The 6,458-nt window shown below is 31.3% G+C and overlaps 1 pseudogene; it reads right to left on the bottom strand.

Moving 5' to 3' along the window:
* Positions 1-3,961: 3,961 nt before the first annotated feature.
* Positions 3,962-4,411, bottom strand: LOC143597726 (ethylene-responsive transcription factor ERF098 pseudogene; annotated as a pseudogene).
* Between the last annotated feature and the right edge of the window lie 2,047 nt (positions 4,412-6,458).

Below are 6,458 nucleotides of genomic sequence, written 5' to 3'. Positions count from 1 at the left end.
AAAATTAACAAATTTAGTTGTGCTCCATATAAACAAATCAATTTTTTGGTTTTTAATTAAGACCATACCAATTATGTTTTTATATTTTAATTTGAACTAAAATTTTCAAAAACACATTATGCTAAATAAATCAGAAAAACTAAAATTATTTTGACTCATAGATTGGTTCTAAAAGTCGATGTGCCAATAATGTTACTAAAGAATATGGATTAGATGAACAGTTTGTGTAATGGAATTAGATTGCGAGTAATTAATTTGGGTAGGCGTTTTGTTGAAGTAAAAGTTATTTCAGGTACTAATGCTGGTTATCGCACTTATATAATTCGTTATGGTGTAACACCTTCAGATAAGAAACTTTCGTTTAAATTGAAGAGAATGTATTTTTTTTTTCAGTTGTAGTCTGTTTTGCAATGACCATTAATAAAAGTCAAGGCCAATCTCTAGCAAGAGTTGACATATATCTCAGAGCTCGGTGTTTACACATGGACAACTCTATGTAGCTTTATCAAGAGAGAAGAGTGGTCAAAATTCTTATATTAAAAAAGAAAGACAAAGTTACAAATAAAGAATCAATATTGTTTATAAGGAAGTCTTTTTAATAGCTTATGTATTTTACATTTTTAACTTTTGATTATATTTTCACTGTAATTTGAATGTTATTTTGGTTTATCTTTGTATTTCACAATCATTTGTTTTCGTACAAATATTATTTACAACTTAAAGTATGTTGTCGTCCTGAATAACATATAACAACTTATGTTGTCCTTTCAATGACACGTGTTAGTTTGAAAATTTCAATATTTCCACCAGTGTCGTACACGGGTTAATAACCTAGTATGTTATTATAAAATCAAAGGAATTTGATAGAGATAGTTGTTTATATATTACTTTGAGTGAATAATATTTGCAGGAATATATATTTGTGATTGGTTATATATACCATGATATGCATTTGTATGTGAAAATTATATGTATTTTTGTGCCTTAAACTGTATAATATCACTCTTCTCAATTATATGCATTGTTGTTATACAATTCATGTAATTTAAATAAATTAACTTCATTGTTATACCAATTCTAATCATGAATGCATTATACATACATTCATAAACCATAATAACTTTTGATCGAATTGATGTGTAGTGGTTATTATTGAAAATATCAAAAGTGCAATTTTATTAATGATATTATAATAACAAATATGACTTGTTAATATGTTATGATTATCTTCAAAATGTTATATGATAGTAGAATGTGTGACTTGTTAGCTGGTATTCTCAATAGGTTGCAAGAATATAACTTGTTTACATGATATGTATGCTGAGAATAACATGATTTTAATTTTACATTATATGTATTTTATAGATTATTTATTTTAGTGTATCGAATAAAGATTTGAAGAACTAGTGTTTTATAATCAATCTCGTGGATGATTATATACATGTTTTTTTATAGTGAAAGATCCACTAGTTTATTAAAATAATTTAATGTAAAGAAATGGTACCCCATATGTCACATTCCCTAAAGCTCATTATAAACTTACATAAAGTTGAATAATCTCGAAAAGCTAAATGAGAATTACTCCATCACAATTACTTGTTAATTGATATTATGTGATAAAAAAATATATTTATGGGCAAAGATTGAATAAAACAATTTCTATTTGCCACACCTTACTTATGATGCTAAAGAGGCAACATATTACAGGGTTTGAAAATTACAATGAAAGTTGTGCGGTTCTAATCCATTCTTAACATGAATGTGAGTATAATCAAGGTAAAGGATGTTATCTTGTATTTAACTAAGGAAATTATAATGATGTCACCAATACTTAAAAGTGAATGTGATGACATAATGATCGTTATAAAAGTCATGATCATGCTTAATGAGGAAATTGTAATGACAATGACTCTTGCGTTAATAATGAGATCAACCATGTTAATGATAAAGTGACCACAAGAAGTGGCAAGGGAATTATTAGATGAGAATAAAATACGGGATACGTGTTTTAACATGAATGCTTGAAATGATAATACATTATGCTCTCATATTTTCTTTCATGTATTAACAACACATGAGTGAAACTAAAGTATACATGTTCACGCTATAAATTTATGGATCATCACTGTTTAATATATTGGCTTGACCGGTTAGACCATTCCGAGTCATTGATGATGTGAAAATATTGAAGAACCAGAAGATTCTTCAAGGTAATTAAACATACAATGTTTGCTCTCAAGGAGAAGTTAATCTCTAATATACGATGAAACTGATACCATTTAGTGTTTTTAAATCGATGCATCGTCTAAATGGTTATCAAATTCGCAACCTGAAGTTTGTGTAACGTGTGACTTACCTAATAGCAAGCACACTATTCTAGCGTGATCTTAATTCCAATATTACTAGTGATTATTGGAATAAGTGTTAAACAATATGTGATGAATATTGTTACAAAATTGTTTTTGTCGAAGACGATGAACAAACGTCTATGATTAATTACAAATCCAATAATCATGAGATCAAACGTTCATATTTATTTGTTGGAACATGTGTTTTTTACACAAGGTAATATTAATTCACATAAGGCCAATAAGTTATAATACTTCATCCCCATTACAATTGGTTTTCGGTCAGGAACCAAATACTTTCCATTTATAGTTATTAAAAGTGCAATATACATTGCAATTACTCCACCACAATGCACAAATATGAGACATCAAGGAAGGTTGAGAATATATGTTGAATATGGAAAAGTATTGATAATCATGTATTTAGAGTCATCAACGTGGGATTCGTTTACGACTCAATATTGATTTTACTTAATCAAAATAATATTTCTAACATCGGGTTCGAATCCTGGCCTCATGTGTGCGTCCAGAAACATGGGCGACAATGAAATTTGAACTTGGGTAATGACGTATGGCAAGTATTATGATCTTTTGGCACCGCCGCCACTGCGATAGACATCTTTTAAAAAAATATAGGAATTTTGTAGTGGCACTCTTTTTCTTTTTTATCAAACTTGAAAAAAAATTTAATAATATATACATTCATCCTATCTTTCATATAGGGATGGCAATGGGTCGGGTTTAGGTATTCCCAAACCCATGCCCGATTATTAAAGTCCATCCCAAACACGTCGGGTTTAATCGGGTAATTACTCGTCGGGTTTCGGGTTTCCTATCAGGTTTTGATAAAATACCCGTCGGGTATACTCGGCTCAAAACCTGTCGGGTTTTGACAAAAAATATATAACTAATCATTTACAAAGATGGTTACCATAATGATAAAATATCTCAAATAATTAACATAAACAAGTTTCGACAAATAATATATTTGGAATATAGTATATATATAATATAATAAGCTATATCGGGTCATCGGGTATATAATCGGGTAAATGGGTTTATGTTATCGGGTAATCGGTTCGGGTAATCGGGTATATTAGAAATCCCAAACCCGTCCCAAACCCGCGAAAAAATTTTAAACTAATCCTAAACCCGTCTCAAACCCGCGAAAAGTTTTAAAACTAATCCCAAACCCGTCCCAAACCCTAATGGGTCAGGTATTACCCGTCCCATTAATGTCGGGTTTCAGGTTTTTCCATCGGGTTCGGGTTTCATTGCCATCCCTACTTTCATACTAGACAATCTTGGAGAATATAGGAGAGTTATCTGAAAACAATAGATAAAAAAATCCCTGATTAAAACATTAGGTGAAACTCAGTGATCTTATAGTGGTATAAAAATTGAGTGATAACTAATACAACACTGAAACTTACAAGCACCAAATATATCACGCATATATTTGTTTCCAACTATTCCAAGCAAATTCATTCATAGAAACCCTAAAATTTTGTAAAAACACATCCAAAGAGAGCTTAAAACATGCATTCACACTAATACACTTTAACATATTCTTTAGCTTGGCAATTTCACTCTTTACAGCATCGACATTTTAATCATTGGTTCCATTTATTTGGAGAATTCTTGCCTAGAAGATCTTCCAAAAGCTTATCATCTAAATACTCAAATTCTACCACCCCCTCTTTCTCCAATCCGCCATTGCTGTCCCTAGAAGACGACACCGACGAACACGACATTGATGACGTCGAGTTTACCCCTAATGGCGCCATCGAAGCCGAGGTGGAAGAGTTAACATTTCGGTAATGGCCATCGTTAGGGAAATTAAGAATAGCTTGGTGACCTCTTAATGCATACGCGGCTCGATCATAAGCCCTAGCAGCTTCCTCCGCCGAGTCAAAAGTTCCAAGCCATGAACGCGCACCGTTCCTTGTAGGATCGCATATCTCGGCCGCGTACCGCCCATATGGCCGCCTTCGGATTCCCCGGAACTTGTTTTCTCTCCTTTCTCGTTCATCTCTTCTTGCGGGTTCGTGATTTGCATCCATGGGTGTCAATAGTAGATAATATTGATCTTTGTGTTGATATTTGTTGGCATTAATATTAATAGGTTATCCAACCAAAATTGGTGTGACAAAGTATGGGTCGTATGTGGTGGGTTGAATTAGTATATATTGATTCAAACGTTTGACGGACCAGCCGCTATTTCTTGAACCTTCTTGATGCGCTGGATAATGCATGTCAAGTTGCACGTGCATATGCGGATATTTGAAAGTGTGGTGTTATGAAATTATAAAACAACACAAATGAGTTACTTGTGGAGTGGTAAAGGTGAGACTTGATATATCAAGTGATTAAGGTTCAAATCCTGTCTTTGTCATTTAGTTTTAGAGGTACAAGGGTGATGATGGAGACTAGACGAGTATGTGACTTTCATTAGTTGGATTCTTGAACTGAATGAGTTTAGGGCACGCCTTAAGCATGTTAGACTGTTCGATTCAAAGAATAAAAATCATCAAAAATGGAGCAAGTAATGAAAATGGTCAAGTCGAGGTATAATGAAAGATTCTCTTAAGAGACGATAGGCATGATGGTTCTAGAAGAGAACCTAAGGTACCTAAAAATAAAAGAGATCTCAATAAACTATATCATGTCTAGATACATATGAAATCGGAAAAAAAACGATGTCGTTGATAATTTTTTATAGAGCTTGAAATCATGAAAACATTGAGGATAAAAAACTAAGTTCTGCCTATAAATAAGATATTAAAATGATTGGCCAAAATGAACAGATGCAAATGATGAAGAACTGAATTCTCTCACGAATCTGCTAATTTTTGGACAAGTGGTCCATACAATTAATTGTTGTAATATATATTATATATAAAAGAGTCTTTTCTGCGAAAGCGTGATAAGAAAAATAAAAACTATGAGGAGATATATTCTCTAGTGGTGGATGCAACACAATTTAATCTGGTAATACAAGAGAGAAATGATATGCATCTAATAAATATTATGATAAATGAAAAATATCCTTGAAGGATTTAAATTGCCAAAATCATTAATAATAAGTTCTCGAGAACGATATACTTGTATTATATAAATTTGGATTGGAGTACATATTATTCTTGTATACATTGATGAATGGAATATATGTGTATCATGTGAGTTTCCTAACACGATTTATTGGTTAAAAGTAAACATCTTAAGGATATAATTCCTATGCATTAATAAGCATATGGTGATATTGAATAAACTATGTATAAGAATGGTACAATATGGAATGAAATTAAAATAATTCTTGATTATATCTTTAAATATGACATAGAAAAGAATGTGCTAACTAGATGAATTTTATGTGCCAAACTCTTGAAGAGTAAATTTGTATACATGATTGGTCAACATGGAAGGAAATCCATGTTGTCGTTTATTTTATACATGATTGGTTATCATAGAAGGAAGTTCATGACAAATTATACGTGCATGAAGAATTTAAGCTAAAAGCTCAAGAAGTTTATTATATGAAATTAACAAGTTCTATACGTGAACTATAAAAGCCGAGTCAGAAATGATATAATCAACTCGGTGATTATCTCTTGGAAAAGAAATATGAATATGATATATTTGATCCATGTATGGAATATTTTAATATTAAACCAATAATATCATCTTGATGATTGCATTGTATCTTATAAAGAGATGGTATGCGTATAGAGCATTTCTATAATGATATTTTTATCAATCAAACATCATATATAAAATGTTGGAGCATGAATGAAGTTCATCTCATATAAAACAAATAATCTAATTCTAAATCCAACATGTTGGCAAGGTTGCAAAAGTCGCTAGGCGGACCCTAGGCGGCCGACTGGGAAGTTGGGTGTACTCGGAGTACTCAGAGAGTACCCGGGGAGTACTCGGAAATGGTAAATATAAAGAAAATTAACTTTTGGATATTATATATACGTTAAATATCATAAGTTCACTAGTATTTATAACAAAATAGGTGAATATCAATATAAATAAAAGAAATACATTTTTAAATAATAAAAAAATCTAAAAGTGACTGATCATTACTTAAAAAAATGATATTTT

Source organism: Bidens hawaiensis, unplaced genomic scaffold (genome assembly GCF_021521415.1).
Source record: "Bidens hawaiensis isolate Kalapana, Puna unplaced genomic scaffold, B.hawaiensis_p1.1 tig00048947_1, whole genome shotgun sequence".
Taxonomy (NCBI): Eukaryota; Viridiplantae; Streptophyta; class Magnoliopsida; order Asterales; family Asteraceae; genus Bidens; species Bidens hawaiensis.
This window is presented reverse-complemented; position numbering and strand designations above follow the sequence as displayed.